General features: G+C 42.7%; 1 long non-coding RNA gene across 2 annotated transcripts in view; it reads left to right on the top strand.

Annotated features, from left to right (window-relative positions):
• LOC135294639 (uncharacterized) overlaps positions 1 to 20341 on the top strand; it is a 58101-nt gene that overhangs the window by 11601 nt on the left and 26159 nt on the right. The window contains exon 4 of one of the 2 annotated variants that reach the window (XR_010356735.1): positions 5954 to 6187. The exons of the other annotated variant lie outside the window; for it this stretch is intronic. This is a non-coding gene — a long non-coding RNA (uncharacterized LOC135294639). Of the gene's footprint in view, positions 1 to 5953; positions 6188 to 20341 lie in introns of those variants that run through there. 2 annotated transcript variants of the gene reach the window in all.

Genomic DNA, 20341 nt, shown 5'->3' with positions numbered 1-20341 from the left:
AGTTTTGCAGTAACCCAGGTGTTTGTTTACACTAGCTTCACTTAATTGCTTCAGACTAAAAATTTGCTCTACTGTTCTTTAGTAATTTTGCAAATTAAATAATGTAGCTGATGACATCACCTTCTCATTGGGTGGTTTATTTTTATATGGTAAGTTGCCTTGCAGAAGAAGCAAGCCATCATTGTCTGAACTGCAAGATTATTACTGAATGTATTATCTCAATTACATCACACGAGTGTCATGTCCACTGCAAACTACTGATGAGATAATCCTAAACCACACCAGCTGTCAGTAAGAGGAAAAGAGGTAGGTTAGGGATGCATTTAGTTTTTGTACACGTGGCTATTTTGCATGAACAAGCTATTGCATCAATATCAGTTTGAAAAACATGCAGACTAATTATGAGCAACTCTTTTTTTTTTTTTTAAGCCTCTTATGGAATCCAGGATGTAACACACCACTTGTATTTTTTTCAGTGTGAAGCTCACAGCTACTTCACTCATAGCTTCTTACAGCAGGAAGCAGGCAGAACCAGCAGCTGTAGCATGCTTGGTCCCAGATGGATGAAGCACATATGCCACAGTACAAAAGCTGTGCCACTAGGAAAGTGATCAAAGCTTACTATTTATAAGCATTGCATTCATAGTCTCCCTCTGCCTTAAATCCAGGAACACAGCTCCTCCCTGTCCCAGCTGCTTCCAGGAGAAGGTGCTCTTAGGAGCTGTAGAAAATCACTAGCACCCACAGCCACTTCATGCAGTCACCTTCTAAAGGCTTCCATTTTTCAGCTTGTGAGGTGTCGCCAAATGCACAGCAGTTCTTACAAATGGGATTTGGCAAAATAAATGAGCTGAAACTCTGCAAGGGGATTATTCATCATAGCAGAAGCCTGAGCTGCCACAGTGTTTGTCATCTGTAGTGCCTTTGTTATCAGCTCCATCACCAAAGCCAGTGCACGTGTCATGCGTGCTGTAAAAATCAGACCATGGCCTGGGGACTTTCACTTCTGCTTTGCAGCAAAGGGGATAGGTTGAGGCATGTGAAAATGCTTGCACTCTTTGGGCACAGACACTGCAGCTCATGGGTGAAGTATTTGTGTATCTCACATTTGTTTTAGCTTAAGGGTGCAAGCTTTTTTCTCACTTCTCTGCCCTAGTGGATAAAAGAGAGTGTGGTTGTTCCACCTCCCCCCCTCCCCACACCTCTGCTTTATTTGCCTTCCCTTCTTAGTGTTGCATTGGTCTTTCTGGAAAGGAGAGAAATAGAATAGTTTAGTGAAAAGGAGGAGAGAAAGATGAGAGAGCTGGAAACTAATGGGGGACAGGCTGAATGACAGATAACCTGTCTGCCTTTCTTACATATTTCCTCTGCAACTCTTTCCAGTCACGCTCATGTACTTTCTCTCACTTACTCATACAAAAACATACACAAACTGTCATCTAAACTTTCATTTTCCTACCCCTACCCTCTTTCCTCTTCTTTCGCTTCCTAATGCTCATTAATTTCCTCTGTTTAATGTGTTCAAGGGGAGATATAAAAACACTTGAGATTCATTATGGTATGGGAAGGTAGAAGCCATCAGTAACGTGAGTTGGTTTTGAGGAGACAAATTCAGACATGAGAAACCTTGGAAACTCCATTATTTCTGGACCCTACTGTGGCTAAGTGCACGTCTTCATATGAGAAGAAACAACCCTATGGCTGCTGTTCCTCATAGCAACTTTCCCGTGTGCTGCTCTGAAATCTTGGTAATTTCAGTGGGATCAATATTCTAGGCACTGTCCTGCACCAAGAAAAGCCCTGGGAGTGGTCACCTTTGCTTCAGGAGATCACCATGGCCATGAGGGAAAAAGACAGTATGGCAGAAGAGGGAGCAGTTGAAATGACCTATAATTTTGGATGCCTTGGTCAGCTCAGCATTTGAGAGTGTCAGGACTTGGGTTTTCAGAATTCACTGTCCAAGGGACTTCAGACTGGCCCCATGAAGATGACCTCATCTCTTATAATATTCCTTCTTTTCCAACACAGACACCCAACGGAGACTAGGGGCAGTAGAGAGAACTGTATTTTTGCGACTTTTGTAACCCTATCTTGCCTTCCACCAGCTCTCTTCCTTTCAAACTGCTGTTTTGAACAAGGAAAAATGAACAAAAAAAAACCTGCAAAAGGGATGTGCACACAGGTGTTTTTATCTTCACTTCCAAGGCAGGCCTGCCCTTTGTCCCCTTTTCCCAAATAACCAAAATCCATCAGATAACCTCTTAAGACCAAGCCTAAGGCAAAATCAATCTCCAAAGGAAATAGCAATTGCTGTTGCTCAGACAGCAAGCAGAACGTGAAATCCATATTGGCTTATTAAAAGCACAGGCTTTGCCTTGCTCATCTCTGATGATGACAAGCAGCAATTATTTTTATTACATGCACACATGGACACACGTGGGTAAAATACAGACTGTTTTAAAGGGAGAGGTTTCCTGGGGGTGCTAGTAGTGATTCTCATCACTCCATCACTGAGGGTGAGTGAATCCTCCTCCTTGAGCAATGTCCTGTGTCAGCAATTGAATGAAGTGCTCTGATTTATCTGTTTCCCTCTGGATTTTATTATCTGTTCTGTTTCCTTGCAAGGGCTGGATTTGAAGGGGAAACGTACGGAGGTTAGACAAGCAAGTAGAGTGGATGCACCAGCTGGGGCTCTGATGTACAGCCACAGGTTTTTAAAAGTCAGTGGCATAATAGCACCCAATTGGTCCCTGAAATGAAGGATGCTTTGAGCAGAGGGGTAGGCTGGAAGGCTCCTAATTACTGGAAATCAGGAGGAGAGTCAGTCAGGCATGAGTTAGAAACCTCACAGAGGGAAGACAGCTCAGTAGAAAATGGCTGTTGAGCAGGCAAACTTCCTCAGGTCTTCATAAATGTAGAAAATTATTACTGTTGCACTTTTTTTCCTTCTCTTGCTTCTCTGTGGAAAGAAAAACAAGCTCTGTCTCTCGCCTCCAGTCACTCTGAGGACACTGCAGTCACGTAGGCCTCCCTCCCTCTGCTTCTGCTTCAGTGTCTTAGGCTGGCACCCAGCACACCCCACAAAGTAACCTGGGACAATTTAATGAGCTGGCCATGGCTTTCTTAAATTCCATTTCTTGCTTTAAGTTTATCCTTCCCCTTTTCCTCCTCCACCTCCAAGCCCCTTCCCCACTCAGGCTGCATGAGCTGGTTATGTAGTGACCTGCTTTGAGCTGTTTCATAACATGGAGGGCTTTGATTAAGAGAGAGAACCTGGTGTCAGGTGAAACCAGGACACTTTGTACTCATCCTGTGATAGGTGATTTCTTAGGAACACAAATTGAAGGGGAAGGCAAAGTGAATTAACTCTCTTATAGGACTGGGGACCAGTCAGCTACTTTCTTGACAAATCTGCCTTGTCTCTGGGTTTTTCTATTTGTCACTGTGAGGATTTCCTCTCTTTTGTAATTTTTCTCCTGTGGTTCAAGCAAAGGCCTGGGAACTGAGAACTGGTTGTTTTGTTTTGTTTTTTTTTCCTTAGATGCCTCAGAATTTAATGGAGTCACCAATTTATTCAGCTCAAAACAGACTTGAGTGATCTTCTTGTATCACTTGCACAGGAACTCCTTTGTGTCTTTCACATGCCTGGCCTTGAAGGCTTCATTTCTGCCTGTGGTCTTGACTAACATGTGATGCCAGGATACTTCTTACTTTCTTTAATTATGCAGTGCTGTTGGCAACCTAGTAAGACCACTGTCTCATGGAGGGGGAGATGGGCAGATAGGGGACAGCAAGAAGGCACCTGTGTTTTGTTTGGTTTCTAGCAGAACTGATCAGAGCATTTTGTGATTGCAGTGTCACTTCCAAGTTTTGTGGGTTTTTTTACTCTCATCTCCTCTCAATAGCTATATATGCTGCTGCTGTGCTCAACTATTGAGAATGTGTCGCTCTGTCTTCGGGCTAGGAAAAGAACCCCTTGCAACTATGATACCTTTTACCTGCAGTATTTTGAGGACATCCCCATCTTGCCAAGTTCCTTTAGAATTTTGCTTTTGGTTGAATTCTCTGTTGACTGTCTTGGCATGGGGAGTAGCCACTTCATGAGAAGGGACAGGCCAGTTTGAGCTAGTGGAAGAAGAAAGCAAAATATGCCTCTTGCTTCTTTGGGAAGCTCTAGGAAAGGGAGGAGGGAGACAAGTATAAAAAACCTATCAAATCCTTGCTTAATCTTTGCATGAAGAGCAACTCAGCCTTAGCTCTCTGTGAACTCTGATCACATCTCCAAAATGTACATGGAAAGCAATGCTTAGGCAGGAACATATAGGTTTGGGGTCACAGGAGAAACATATGGATGTTTTAGTTACAAACACTACAAGATGCAGGAAAAATCCCTGCAGCTGGAGGTCAAATCACATCTGTACAGTATGAACAGCTGTATAACTAGTCCTTAGTCTGTAGGCTGTTGTTTAACACCTCTGCTCCAGTGGAATTCCATTCCACTAATCCCTGTTTTATGGATGAGATAAGGAATGGACATGTGAATCAGGGTCAGCAACTCAGACAGAAATACAAAATTTATCTTAGAATTTGCAATACATTCATGTAGTGCCTGTGCACTTAATATTCTAGATGACAAAATGGAAGTTTTATTTCACTGTAGAAGTCTGGCCTGACACTTTTCTTGTGAAAGTGAATGTGCCTGATCATTTTCCATCAATTCTTGCCATACACTGCTGCTGCCATGACTTACTTTCCATTAAGTTTGTGCACAGGTGATTTTGTGCAGCATGTTTGGGATTCTTCCATGCCTTCTTGCTGCTACTCCAAAGAGGATATCGTTATAAGATTCCTTATTTGTAGGATATTATAATTATAAGGCGCAGGTATGTTAATGTAGAATAAATTTGGCTTTTACTGCTTACAGCCTTTGTTGCCCCAGGAGGTCATCAAGTCAATTATTATAAAAGGATTTTAAAAAGAGCCTGGTTAATTTTATGACATTTGTAATTATGTGTTAAGATAGGGGTAATCAAATCTTAGCTTTGTGGCAGATGATAACCACAGGGACTATGAAATGGCTCATTTTCTCTCTCATGCACCACTTGACCATTAGGATGGAGTTTTCATCTTCCTCCAGACTTTAAATTAATTGCTGCTGAGCATAGGAGACTGAAGACCCTTAACTTTCTGATCTCTCTGGCAGGTTGAATGCTGTTGAATTGTGTCCTGTTTCTTTTGGTCTGGTTTCTGGGGGATGGTTAGGGAAGATGGGTCCAGTAGAAACCCAGAGTTAGCATGGGGTGACAGGAACAATTCCATGTGCCCTGTAATTCTCATGACTGAAAAAGCTCATGTCTGAATTCCTGGTAATGGGGGTTGCAAAGTGTGGGCAGTAGAGCATCATCCCATCCATGTGGCTTGTGTTTTCTGGATACAACAGCACAACCAGGAAAGCTTCTGTATTGCCTGGCTTCTAGACAGTGTCTGCATAAGCAGTGGCTCTAGGTAATTTGGATTTTAGATAAGAAGTCTTCTCCTTTTTTTCCCAAGCTTCAGCTGTAGTGCTTATGTTGACTCATCTTTAAGACGTACATTGGGCAGGGGAAGCTGGAACAAGGGAGGTTGGGAGTTTTTGGAATTTTTTGTTTTGTGGCTCTGCTGTGGTGGTTCCATTGTGATCCATGCCTCTCTGTCCCATTTGTTTCCCAACATGGTGAAAATAGATTAAATATTTCACTGGATAATGAATTATGGCCTTGGAGGTCCCGCAAACCATTTGTGAGTCTGGAGAAAGTTAATGTTCTTGCCAGCAGCTGCTCTGGCTTATGCAGTTCCTTGTGCAGTTTCCTCATCAGCTTTCTGTACAAAACTATAATTTCAGCTGTGTCCCGTTTGAGTCACTGTTTGACAAACTGGTTTCCTTCCCTGATTTTTTTAACCTTTTTGTTTGCAGGTAGCCAGAGATCAAAATGCAATGTGTCTTGGACAGAGCATGGATGAATAAAATAAAGACAGCCAGAGTTTTTATCTAAACACTCTATTTTTAGTCTTTACCATCTGAAAGACACTCTGAAAATGCAGATATTTTGGGGAATTGGCCACTTCTTGGCGTAGACGTGGTGGTGGCTTGTACACAGCAATGTTAACCAGTATTGTGGGGCAACAAAATTTGGAAACTCTCTATTGAATAAAGGAATATAGAAATGGTATTTCTCCATTTTACCCAAGGTAGAAGACTGCAAATGTCTCTGCAACTCTATGCAAGAGCTTTTTCAGGGTCTCTTGCTTCAGTCAGTAGTGCTCTGAACTGGCAAATCTGAACTGGCCCCGAAATGCTGTTTTGTAGTGTGATGCTGCCCATCTCTTACCAATGGGAATCTTAAATACCCGATGCAGAGAAATGAGATCAAAAGGAGAAAAACTGCAGGATGGTTGGCAAAGGAGAATAAGAGATGCTGTCAGGAGAGGAACTGAACTGAGAAGGGGAATAAATGAGGCAGATAGATGTGAGGAGCCTGTTCAAAAGGCAGGACACACAGAGGAGAGGCTTTCAGAGCGAAGTGATGAAAGGGCTACCATGCAGGACGCTGCACAGTGAGGAGAGCAGTGGTTAGATAATGTAAGAGCTGTCCATTTACATTTATGTCTTGACATGCGTTAGAACCCTCCCTTCACAGCCGACATTCCCATTTGGCTCCCACCCGCTCCCCCTCCTCACCTTTCATTGTGTCCTGCTGCTACCTCCCAGCTACTCAGGCTTCAGGGCTTGGAAGAGAAGCTATTGATAATTCTCCTCAGCTGTCATAGGCTAGTCCTGGTAAGGATTAGATGATCCCATGATGCTTCAAGATGGGGTTTTTTTCCACCTGTAGTAAAGAGGTAGTATAGTTTTCCTGCAAAACACTGCATCTTTCCTCAACTCAGCCCGGTCAGCTTGGTGGCTCTGCACCAATTCACTCAATATACATATTGTGATGTTCACTGTTCTTCCACAAATTGGGCATAAGAGTCCTCGGGTCACAGGACTGTGTGTTTTAGTGAGCTTGGTCTTCTCGTTATCTGCAGTAATTGGGGAAAACTGTAACTTCATGGGACAGAAACTGTCAAAACTGGTTCTCTAATATGACTATAACTGCAAGAATTTGTAAATAGAGAGCGCCAGAGCAGCAAAACACTGATTGGAGCTCAGTGCGGTGTTTACCAACAACCACTAATTGCCAGCTCTGTTTGGATGAATTGTAAATGGCCAAGATAATGCAAATTAGGAAGACACTCTCTTGGCAGAATTTTAGCAGCTTCTGGGAACTGGGGAAGTCATGCAGCTCCCTTTGTAACTGACAGCAGAGCCCAATTTGCCATGGCTTCTGTAATGCTTACTTAGGCTGGGAGTGAGTCACTGGAGACCAACTGGATCACATGTTGCCCTCCAGGGGTTTGTTGCTAGTTAATCCCACACAGAATTGGGACACATATATTTGGTGTTTTTCAGTCTACTCTACTTATTTGTTGTTAAGCATTAAATAAAAAAAAGAATAAAAAGCTTGTAATAAATGCTTGTAATAAATATCACCTCTGACATTGATAAAATTTGGAAATACTTTGTTAAAAGCTAGATTTTTTTACTTTTATATACTAAGTATTTTTTCAGCAATATGTATTTTACATTGAAAAACCCTCTGCCTGGGGGAATACTGATAGGGATATGGGATCAGCGCAGGAAAATACTTCAGAGATACCATTGTCTTTATTCTCTATACATTCTGAAGTATTTTGAGCTACCAGATACATTTATGAGTGAAGTGAAGTGGGGTATGCTCCTTGGAGAAGGGGAAACACATTTCCCTCTGCCTGGCCCTTTCCGAGTTTTTTAAGTGCACTGTCATGGGGAGAGACCTAGCCCCACACATATGTGCTTAGGGCAGCAGGGGACCTGCAGATTTGAGCAGGCTGTGGTGCTGGTGGTCTGGTTTGGCAAGTTATGTTTGAGGGTAGGACAGATGCAGACCCTTCAGCTTTTGTAAAGGAAGTTATTTCCCCTATTTTTTCTGCCCCTTGCAGCCCTGTAATTTGGTGGGGGGTTAAAGGAAGGAAGGTGGCTGGTCTGCACTGGGTGAGGAATGAACAGAAGTCCCAAGTTAGGGGCTGCTGGGTCACTGCTCAGGAAGGGTGGAGATTGCCTGTGCTTTGTTCACCAACACAGCCTCAGTAGGAGAACACACAGAACAGCTTCCATTTAGGAAGGGATCCAGGTCCATGAGAAGCATTTGGCACTTCTCATTGCTGGTGATTGTCTGGTGCATATTGGGGGAGTGGATATTGCTGAACTTGACAAATAACCAGTTGGAAATAGTCAGAAACATGAAATCTGCTGGGATGATTCTCTTGAATTGAAACTTCCTAGTGCATACCTCCTTGTCTAATAACAAAAGTTTACTGTATGGATATGAAAGTAGATCTCAGGGTACCTTCCATGCCACCCCTCTCACAGAGTAAAACTGAGGGAGCAAATGGGCAGAGCAGCTACCCATGGGTTCTGGAATTAGCTTTCTGTTGCACATCCTCTGGTAATTTATGTTCCCAGGAAGTAACTTGTTGAGAGTTTGCCCACCACAATATTTGTGGAAAGCAGTCACACCAGGAGCATGAGCACAGCCAAAGCACAAGTGGTTTTAAAACTTAAAAAAATTATTGATGGAAAGTGGAGGGTTTTTTGCTATGCAGTCAGCTTTGGGGGAGTGGAAAACCTCCTTGGGAGGACATGTGTGCATAGGATCCCTGTGTTTATAGTGGATGGAGTGGCCACACTTGTTGGACTTGCAAGGAGTGAAATTCCTGAGACTGGTAGGGTAATTATTTTGAATTTGGCTTGTTCAGAGTCAAGACTTGAAAGAAAATGAGAAAAGCTTGGAGCTGTGAAGGACTTTGATTTCAGCAGTGGAGAAGAGTGGGTGCCCATCATGAAAGAATCCAGAGGCTCAAACCTTCCATGTCTCCTCTTCTGCTCAATCTCTAAGTGCTGCACTTACGTTAAGCAATCCCCATCCACAATGAAAGTCAGTGCACTTTATTTAATAACTGTGTCGCAGGGCTCCTCTGAGAGTAGGAGTGCCAGAATTGGTTGGCTTTTTAATGGGGCCTGTCAAGGGAATTGGTTGCAGATGGGGAAATGAGGCACGTTCGCTCTTCTTTGGTTTTAACATCCCAGCTCTGGAGTAGAGGGTGGGTTTTGTTAAGTGCACTTTGTGGCTCTTTCTCTTCTGTAACAGCCGACTACTTAATGCAAAATGCTGCTTCTCAGCCTTAACACAGCAAGGGAAAGTGCTGTGTTACAAAAGCGCTGTGGGAGCGGACAGAATAGGGAGGACAGCACGTGTGTTTATTTGCTCCCATTACGCCAGTGCTGCTGTGAACACAGATCGAAGCTTTTCTTCCAAACGGCCCCTTGGCACAGGTTATTTGCACATAAATGGCCGCAGGTGATTTATTTATTCGGCGCAGCTGGGTTCTGCAAAAGAAACTGGGCTATACCTGCCAATAGGTTAATACTCCTCCCTGCAGCGCTGGGAGGGCATGCGGAATTTGCTGTGCTGCAGGAGACAAAGATTGTGGCTGAAATTTTCGAGGCTGTGGGGTGATTTTGTAGCTGTACTGTCCTCTTAGCTTGCTTGTTCGCTTTGCTCTTTGGCTGTGGTGCAAAATAGAATATGGGGCCTTGAAGGAGGGAAAAATAGAAGGCTTGTGTTGTATAAGTGGGCTAGTGCTTTGCCCTGTTGAAAAGAAAGAAGAGCATGCATGTGAGGAAGCAACAGACATGGACTGCTCATGTCTGAGCAAGACAGACATGGACTATTGCTCAGTGCATAGAACTGGCAATTCAATAATTCACTGTATTGAATGTCACATGGCCATGGAAAAGTTATTCCTTATCATGAGGTATTTTAAATCTGCACCGGATTTATCTATATGGGTAGCCAGCTCTAGATCTTGATGACTGAGTTTTATTCCTTGAATACCACTCACACTGATTTTGTGTCCTTTAGGGCTCCTAAGTGGCCACCAGGCTGTAGCCAGGTGTCACGGTCTGTGTATTTTCATAACTCATTAGAAAGAGTAAAGTTTATCCCAAAGACCAAATTCAAAACTTCTGAAGTGTAGGGTAATGCATGTTTACCTCCAATGACTTACAGGATGAAAAGGACTTTCTGCACAGAGTACCTGAATTTTGGAAGTTGGATCCCTAGGAGTTTTTGGGAGAGGATTAATGCAGGAAGGATTGTAGAGATTGGGTGGTTATATACCTGTGAGGTGAGCTGAGGATGCTATGGAGACAAATTTATTTTAGAAACCACCTTGTAAAATGTGGGGTCCTCAGAGCATCTGTAGAGAAAAAGGTCTGAAAATCTCTCACATCTAACTTCAAAGGTGCTCAAAGACTTTCAAGTGCAAATGCTTAGAAGCTGAAACATCAGCTGAGAGCAGAGAGGTTGGCTTGTTTTCCTTCTCCTCCCTCTTTTTTTTCCAAGGTAGAATTATCCACTCTGAGCGTCCCATAAAGGTTTTCCACTATGAAAACTTATCTCCATTGGGCAGTATATTTGCAGGAAAAGCCAAAAAGCCTGAACCCTGCAGTACTGGAACCCTACACCCCAAGGCACTTCTGTCTTTAGACTTCTCTCTTCAGTGAAAATATCTCACTCCTCTCTAGCCTGATCCATTGCCTCTGCTCTGTGACTTACATAGAATTTTAAGGGAAGGAGGTTCTCCCCTTCTTTCTTCTCTTCTTTCCCCACTCCCTCATATGATGAACATCCTCCCATCAAAGAAGAAATACTAAATATTTAGGTAGCTGCTATCACCACCCACGTGGAGTAAGGATGTGCCTATACAAGACTGTGTGAGGTGGGATAATATGGTGGTTAGGGCACAAACTGGGATTTTCAAGACCTGGGTTCATATGGTCTTTGTTAGTTCTTGGATGACTTCTTTACTTTTTTGGAATTTTATCTTGCTGTGTGTGAAATGGGGATTTGTAACATTCTCTTAAATCAGAAGAAGGGTTGCAAACATATAAATGTTATTGAGTCTAGCATGCTGGGGACTGTATAAATGCATAGAGTTTCAACCAGTAAAATGAGATAGTGAGGTTCTGCTTGAAGGAGCTGGAAGGTAATTGGAGATTAAGTTCTGTTCTGGGTTCACACCTGTCCAAACCTCGCACATAAGGGGTTGAAATTAGTCTGGAACATGACATCCAATTTCTAGAAAAACAGAAATATCTTCTACAATAATGATATACTTATGTCACTTAGGAAGTTAGCATATATCGATTTTTAACAAATCTGAGGTTATTTAGTCTTTGTCTTCTACATTATCTGCTACTGTCCTATAGTCCACAGTCTGTGGGAATCAGGATTTTTTTTTAGTGCCCTTAGAAAAAAATAGGGCAATTTCCCAGGCTTTTTTATTCTTCTTATTTTTATGACAAAACCCCATCCACTTAGGGTTAGCGCTATTATAAAATTTTCCTTTTAACAAATTTAACATCACAAAAATGTCATGTGAAATACTTCTTTTTCATTATTGAATGATAAATCTAAATGTAGAAGCCAGAGTTCTCCATGGAAAGAAGGTTTAATTTTTTTCTTACACTTTTGTTATATCCCTGTTTCTGTCCTTGGAAATAGCAATGTCCTTATGTAAAATAAAACAGATTCAACTTTCTTGAGTTGATCAACTTTTATTCATATTAAGTATTGGATGCAGGACTAAAATGTGAATGCATATAACATCCTTAATGCATATAATATTCCTTAAGTGAGTATGTTTTTGAACACTCAAATTGCTTTGTCAGGAGAGGGTAGGAGTCATTATAGAATCATAGGATGGTTTGGGTTGGAAGGGTACCTCAAGGATCATCTTATTTCAGACCCCAATATGGGCAGGGACACTTTCCATTAGACCAGGCTACTCAAAGCCCCATCCAGCCTGGCCTTGAACACTTTTGGGATGGGGCATCCAAATCTACTCCAGTGCCTCACCACCTTCACAGTAAAGAATTTCTTTCCAACATCTAATATGGCCCCCTTCAGGTAGTGGCAAGCTGCTATAAGGTCTCCCTGAAGCCTTTTCTTTCCAGGCACAACAGCCCCAACTCTCTCAGCCTGTCTTCACACGAAAGGTGCTCCAGCCCTCTGTGCACCTTTTGTTTCCCTCCTCCAGACTCACTTCAACAGGTTCATATCCTCCTCATGCTGGGGGCCTCAGAGTGGGATAGTTTTCCAGGCTGGGTCTCATAAGAGAGTATTAGTGTGACAGAGCAGGAGGATCCCCTCACTCATGCTGCTGGCTGTGCTTCTTTTGATGCAGCCCAGGATGTTGTTGGATTTCTGGGCCACACAAGCATGTTGCAAGTCATGGTGAGCTTCTTGTCCACCAGGACTGAGTCTTTATTCTCAGGGCTTCTCTCAGTCCATTCTCTGCCTAGCCTGTATTTGTGCTTGGGGCTTCCCCAGCCCAGGTGCAGCAGCTTGCACTCAGCCTTGTTGAACTTCATGAGGTTTGTGTGGGCCCACCCCTCAAGTGTGTCAAGTGGCCCTGGGTGGGGATCCTAAGCAGATGGTCCTAAGCAGTATGGAAAGATTTAGAGCACTGGCTCTAGCACCCAGAAGGTGGGGCAGAGGGGGGGTATCTTGCATGCAGATTTAGCCAGGACATCTGAGAAGGAAGTTCTGAACATCTGCCAGTTTTAAATGGTTATAGACATGCTTAGTTGCAGTCATATAGGTGTTTCAATAATGTGTAAGCATAAAGATCACCAATAGAATCACCTTAGGTGCCAAATGGTTTTGGAGCAGAAGCCAGGTGGAGGTTTTATGACTGCTACATGTTCAAGGTCTGTTTAGGGATTTAGCAACTGGCTTTCCAGGAATGATCACTTTAGTCTGCCTACCAGAGATTTCATGAGGATCATTACATGATAGCTGGGACACCAGAGGTTGAAGGTGCTTGTGATCACCAACAAAAATGAGGTTGGCTCCTCAGGGATGTCTGCAAAGATAAAGCTGGATCTTCATTTTTTTTGAAGGAAGGCAGAGAAGAAAACCTGTTAGTTCTTTGCAGTAGGCCGTTACTGGTCTTAATAAAGAATTTGAGTTCATGTGAGGAAGAGAATGCTGTTCCTGGCATGGCTGGAGGTAACAAGGTACGATTTGAACCTGAAGCATTTTCTGCAGTGCCAGATGAAGAAATATTGTGCTTCTGCAAGGATGTGTGTGAGGCAGTGTGAGATGAGAAACACTGCTGAGAAAAGTGCACAGGAGAAGCTGTAATCGGGCAGCAGTGAAGCTTTACAAGGTTCTCTCAGTTTTTGCATTTCATTCAAGCCTGAAAACCTCTAAAGGTCAGGACAAATTGTGTATTTTCCCAGAATTACGGGGTAGGCTGTGTTCCCAATGTCTCGTGTTTTTACACTTTTTTGGTTTTGCTTCTCTTCCTCTCCTTGTTCATGCACATAGGTTTTGCAGGTTGTTGGGAATCAGGGGAGTAAAAAAGTTTTACTGTTAGGGAAAAAATAGCTGGGAATCAGAGGAGTAAAGAAGTTTTACTGTTAGGGAAAAATAGCCAATGTCCCTCGCATATGCACAGCTCGTCCACATACTTGCTGCATTTGACAGCAAAATCAATTAATCATTAGGAATCTCCTCCTGGTATTAGCACAGAAAGGTTTCTGCTCTGCAGAAGATAAAAAACCACACAGAAACAGGCAAAAAGCAAAACCATTTTTCCTTTTATTTTATTTTTCTCTCTCCTGTTTCCCTTTCCCTGCACATAGATGCATGCTTACACCTGCAGATGTTGACACAGCAGTCTAGCTAGCCAGAGCTGCCAGTAAGTGCAAACATTGTGGAAAGGCAGTAAATATCACTCTGTGGAATAAATGGTCCCCATGAGTCCCACTTGGGAGGACTATATTTTAGAGGTCTCCTCTCTTCTGCCCCTTGTTCTTTGTTCTCTCTTGAGGTTGTGTCCATGGGGCTTCTCTCTCATTTCCCAAGAGATTTCAGTTCCCTTTCCTACCCCCTGCTTCTTTCAGGGAAGGAAAGCCCACAGAAAGACAGCTCTGAAAATCTGACCAAGATGCTTTCTCCATTGATGGAGAGTATGAGTCCATTCTGTAACTTCTGAGATATTTGTTCCCAGTGCCCATGTTCACTTCTTATTTAATGCAGCGCTGAGAATGAGCTGTGTTCCCAAGCTGCTGTGTGAAGAAAGGGCAAATATGCCATCTCTGCTAGCCGAAATCTTCACGGTGACAAAGGGATCAAGCAGAAAGCAGAGGGGACTCTATATTCAGGTGACCTGGTAGTCACAGGATTTTCATTTGTGTGGAGGGAAAACCTGTGGATATGTGGATATGCTGTACAGCGAACAAAAATTTATGTTTGTGGTACTCTGATCCTATACATTGCTATTACAGGTCCAGCACAGGCTGACCTTAGTCAAACATGATCACCCATACCTGCCTGCCCAGAATTTCCTGCTGGAAGTGTGCATGACCTGGCACTTCTTCCTGTTGCACCAAGGGCCCATTTAATGCAATTTCACTCTTGTAAACAATGGTAAATGTATCCCTCCCTGACAATTCCCAGCAGGCACAAAGAAAATAGGTTCTAGGTTTTCTGCCTCTTCTAAGCAGAACATAAGATCATGCGCGGGACAATGAAGAATTTTAATATGGAAAGGTTAGATCAAAAAGGTGACTCAACCCACAGAGAGAGAGAGAGAGAGAGACCTGTCTTTGCTCTGTAGGTAAAATTCACATTTACAGCAGTTTCACAGTGTTTCTTCCCACTTTACCCACACCCCAGTCTGCCATCATTACCTCTTCAGCCCAAGTATTGGGGGCCAGAACCCTTCTCCTATTTGTCCAGCCAGTTATGGGCATGTATTTCTGCATTCCAGCCCAGGAGACAACATTATCCTTTGGGATAAAAGATAAGAGAGCACAGCTTTCTCACTCCCTGCCACACCCTTGCCCCCCTCCCTTAACTCACTCTCTGCATCCTTAGTGCTATAAGATCCATTAGTTCACTCAAATGAATGAAAACTCCAGTTACTCCCCATCTTTCATAGGTTTTTACATTCAGGACCCCATTTAAAAAAAAAAAAAAGGTGAAATAAAATTAAGAAGATGTTGATATTAGCATTAAAATTCTGTGGCAATAACTGCAGCATGTTTGAGCTGGAAATTATTTGCTTTCTCTAATCCTCAAAATAAGCCAAATAAACCTAAACCGCCTCACTGCAAAGGTGACTCTCACTTTTTTGTCTGTTTAGAGTTGGCTCTGATGATCCTGAATATTTTTCCATGACTGAAAGGAAATAAAATTCAGCCTTCTGTGACTGCAGGTCTGAAGAGGCTTGGTTTATTCCAGCTGGTTGCAGTGGCTTTAGAAGCTGTGTAAGGAAAAGACACTATGGCTGCAAATGTAAAAGAGAATTAAGAAAGATGAGGCACAAGTCTGCTTCTGACTGGGTGAGGGACACCAGTCAAGTTATGAGAACTTAAATTTTTTCCTTCTGTTCAAGCCTGACTGACAGGCATGCTGCACAAATACATTCTCTGCTATGGATTTTCCACTCTGGCCAAAGTCTGCAGCTGAGGATAGTGTTAGCAAAAAACTAGGGCTTGTCTCCTTGGCTTAGGATTCAAACCTATGCAAACCCCCCTGGATAATTTAAAAGCAGCTTGAGGTAATATTAGCCTTTGAGTTCCTTTAAACTCTACCATCTGGCCCCTAATGACAAACAAACTGAGCCCAAGAGTGATAGTGCTCCTTCCAGCTGCACCGTCTCACCTCCCATGCTCCCCTTACCCTGGGATTGCAGTGGGAATTCACTGATGTTGGATTCCAGTCTGCATCAGCTGAAAGTATCCCTACAATGAAGCCTTCTCCAGCTGAGGCCATTTGGCAACTCACTGCCATGCCAGCATGGCTTAGTATTTTTCAAGAAGAGTTTTAGATAGAGATATTGATTTTTCAAGTCAATGCAGCAATGAAAATACTTGGTTTTGTTCTCACTCTAGTTGGTTTTGTCTTTTTAAATATTATGGTCTCCTGAGAAATCATCTCTATTTGAATTTCAGAGAAGATTTATTTTTATTTTCTGCAAGTCCAAAATGTACATTTTTATAAATCAGTGAAGGAAGTGCTTGATCTCTGTTCTGCTTGGTCCTCTGTAAAATCGTGTACTCTGATTTAATACAAGAGTTGTCTGTCACTGACAATGGATGACTCCACCTAACAGAACTGTTGACGCACAAAAGTTATTTCCATCACATCTACAAGCTAAAGAACGTGTTTTGCAGATGCAATTAGTTTGAAAGAAACCCTGTGTATCCTGTAGAAAAAATTAGGACACAGCAAATCCAGGTGAAACAGAATGGCAGTTCAGCCTCTTTGTCTGTCAGAATTGCACACAGAGCAGAGTTGTTCAGAAATAAGACGCTGGGACTGCTCCACCCCCAGAATTGCAAAGCCAGCTACTCAGTGCAAGGGTGCTTTGGAATCACATTGGATTGGAGAGGTAATTTTGCCTTAAATCCCCAGTTACAGAATCACAGAAGACACTGAGTTGGAAGGCACCCACAAGGATTATTGAGCCCAGCTCCCTGCCCTGCACAGAACCATTCCCAAGAGTCACATCACGTGCCCAATCTAGTGAATAGCTACTGTTAATGACATTGCCAGTGCCTTTGGCTATAATAACCTCTTAAAAGGCATCCAAAATCTGTGTGGAGATGAGTGTCTTAGTGCCAGCCATCCTGTTAATTACCTGGACTGGTGCTGGGAGGAGGAAGGAAGGGGGGCGAGCTCTGATGTCAGGGCTGAGGTAGGTTCCCTTCACTGTCATTTTGGCTTATTGGATGTACATTGCTTGACACCTGAACCTTGGTGAATGACAGAAAGAACATATCTGATAGGCTTTCTGTATTCAGTGCCCTGCAGGAGAGCACAGCTGATGGTATTGCTTAGTAGCACCTTGTATTAGTATGTTTGCATTACCACTTGAAGAAGGACAGGCAGGTGCCAGGCGCACTGTGTGCTGGGCAGGGTGTGGGCAGAGTGCAGGGGAAGTGGCTCATCATCTTGCAGAGCTTCAGGGCTGTTTCTCTTAAAGTATATGGCACTGTTTGGTTTTGTTTTTTTTTTCTTTGGGGTTGAACAAAGGTCTGATCTAATCTGTGGCTTGGTCTTCATAAAGGTCAGTGAGTGTTCAGGCCTGACCCTTTTGAATGTTAGAAGTGATGCCTGGCTGTTTTCATTACTCATGTCTTGCATTACTGAGATACTTGGATATAGAAGAGTTTTGGAGCTTAATATGCGAGGATAGTTGGGATCAAGTTCAGTCAGTGGCAAAGCAAATAATAGGATTTATTAAATACCTGTTTGCTGTCTAGTCAACAAACTTGCCAGCCAGCATGCTGTATCCAAACAAATGCATGGGATCTTTGGACTACTAAGGCTGACCTCCAGTACCTGGGCAAGCAGGAAGGCATTATAAGATATTAGTAAGGACAGGCACCACATGCTCCTTTGAGACCCAGCCATCAGTGTGCTGCACAGGTGCACTGGCAGAACAATTGCACAGTGCTGTAATGCTTTGTGACAACTGAATAGCAAAGGTTTCCATACCAATGTGCTTGCCATTAGGTTTTCTTAGTCGTGCTCCCACCTACCTTGGCTTCTCCCCAGAGTTGGAGGAGTGGGATGACACTGTCAATTATTCTATTTGTGCCCTGTCCTCAGTCAGAAACTCTGCCCATTATTCTAGGGAAGACAGCTGTTTTTGTTGGAATGAATGGCTGCAAACAAGTTAACAATACTGACTCTTAAATTGATATAATTAGGCTTCAGAGTTAGTACCCACAGAGAATTGTGCGAGGAGCTAATATTTAACATAGCCCTTTCAATTCTTTTGCAAAGGAATAAGGTAGAGCTGCACTGGGATAAAACAAAAAAAAAAAAAAAAAGAAAAGAAAATAAAGGGGAAAAAAAAGGTGGTTTGTAACCAAGCATTATCACTTCAACAAGTGGAAGCTGAAGAGTCGTACAGTCTCTGCTGGATGCTGCTAGAAGATGTGCTCCATTGCACTGCTAGCTGCTAATGCAGTGTGACCCTTCTCCTGCTTTCTGAAATATTTTCCTCATAATCTCATGGTTTAATTGTTGAGTGTGTTTTACATATAATCCACCTGCCTCTGCTTTTTGCCCTTTTTGTTTTTCTTTCTCATTTTTGAAATCCTGTTGCAACTCTTTCCCTTTGTTACACATTTTATCTTGTTGCAATGCAAAATTTTAGGTCCTGGCATGCAACTGTTTGTGGTTTTGTGTGAAATCTGCAGTAGCGTCCATTTGTGCCTTCCTCTGTTCCTGTAGTATGTTGCTGTTATTCCCTGCCTGTGTAGGGTTATTGAGTGGAAGCCTTGTTTACAGTACACTACCTGAACAAACAAAATGAGTTGTCATACAGGAAAAGGAAATATCTTTGTAATAAACTCTATAACTCCTTTGCTGGTTTACCTGGGAACAGCTCTGAGCAGCCTGATACTGGCAAAGGTGCTTGGAGGGATTTTTTTTGTTCCTGTGGAGCAATTGTAGCACAGTGCAGACAACCTAGCTCTGTTTGTATAATGACACCACTGGAGGTAGAAGTAGAGCCACAGATTGTCTTGTGCATGAGAGATGCTGAAATGCTCTTAAAAAAGAGCTACATAATTAAAGTACTTCACATTTTCCTGGAACACTGGCTTTGTGCTATTGGTTTCCTGACAAGGAAGTCTGTTTAATGTGTTTGATCTATTTTATTTTATTTTATTTTTTAGCACTGCTGGAGCCAGGGTGTAGTATATCCAGAAGCAATAGAGTTTTATAGAAATCTGTGCCTTTCAAGCTGGCATTTGCCCTTTTGCAAGTAAAAAAATCTGAAGTCTTTGTAATGCCTAGTGTATTCCCCAAGTCAGCCACAGAAGTCTGAAGGCCTGTAGTGCGAGGCACACCATAGATCCAGGCTGTCCTCCAGGACACCTGTTTGAAAACAATGAAAACTGCTGAAAATGCAGCAGTCTGAGAAAAAAAACAGTGTCCTCCAAAGACAGAAGATACCAAGATACTTATGTTGGGAGCTGACCTGAGGAGCCAGGGTGTAAGGTTTGTCTTTGCCTCTTCCTATGTTTCCAGGTTTCTTAGATCCAAGCCCTTGTGGTTGGCTTAGGTTATTCTCCCCTTTCCCTAGAAAAGAAGAAGCTAGAATAAAAAGTGAGGAGGAAGAGAAGAAAAGCTGCAGGAGAATGATAGAACTGCAGTATTTGGCTGCCTAAAGGCCACTCTAGACTCCAGTGATCCCTACTGCATCGGGCAGCCTGCCCAGAGCTGGGGGAAGCTTGAAACTTCCCATTACAGAGGTGCACTTTCCCAGAGTGCCTCAATGCCCAGTTCCTGGGGGTTGACTGCCAGGTCCAGACTCACTGCCACGTCTTTAACTAGTAGGTGTGCACAACTCTGAAAGTTCATTTCTCCACACTGGCCTCCAATGTCTTTGCACTCAAAACAAGGACTTTCAGTCCAAAAGGGCATTTATTGTAGATTAAAGAAACCATCAGGAAAGAGGAAAAGGGAGAGAGAGCTCAGCGTGTTTATCTTAAGTTTCTTAATGTGAGAAATTATTCTAGCCTCTCACAAATTAGCAAACCCAATCCATGGACTAAAGAGGCTGTCTGGCTTTCAAAGAAAATAGTGGAGAAAGAGCCTAGCAAAGAAAAAACATTCATTACTGCATGCTTGTAAAGACAAAGAGTATTTTAAACCTTTGTCCTGCCAGTTGTTCTAGGTGGGCTGATATGTTTTGCTAGTAAAAAGTTAAAAAGGGAAACAAAGGATTAAAAAGATGAATACTCAAGGTGGCTGGGCTGTTTTTTGGTTGGTTTTTTTTTTTTATTTTAATCAGAACAAATAGTGAGCAAAGCCCTGACCTCTGAGGTAAAACATGGCTTTCCCCCCACCACAGGCTGTATCTGAGTTTCAGAGATGCATCAGAAGCTAACTTACAACTTGGTATAAGCTACATTATACAAAACTCAAGCATAAAATTAAAGTATCCAATTTAAGAGGATGATCTCTGGAATTGTTTTTAATGGTAACAGTGGCAGATTAATCCTTCAGTCAGTCAGTCTCCCTCTTCATTCTTGAATCATCTAAGATGCCCAGACTCTGCTTGTGCCGATAAACTGAGATAAACCTGGTTGTAAATGGCAGACATACCCTATGCCATTGTGTTGTAG

Source organism: Passer domesticus, chromosome 2 (genome assembly GCF_036417665.1).
Source record: "Passer domesticus isolate bPasDom1 chromosome 2, bPasDom1.hap1, whole genome shotgun sequence".
Taxonomy (NCBI): Eukaryota; Metazoa; Chordata; class Aves; order Passeriformes; family Passeridae; genus Passer; species Passer domesticus.
This window is presented reverse-complemented; position numbering and strand designations above follow the sequence as displayed.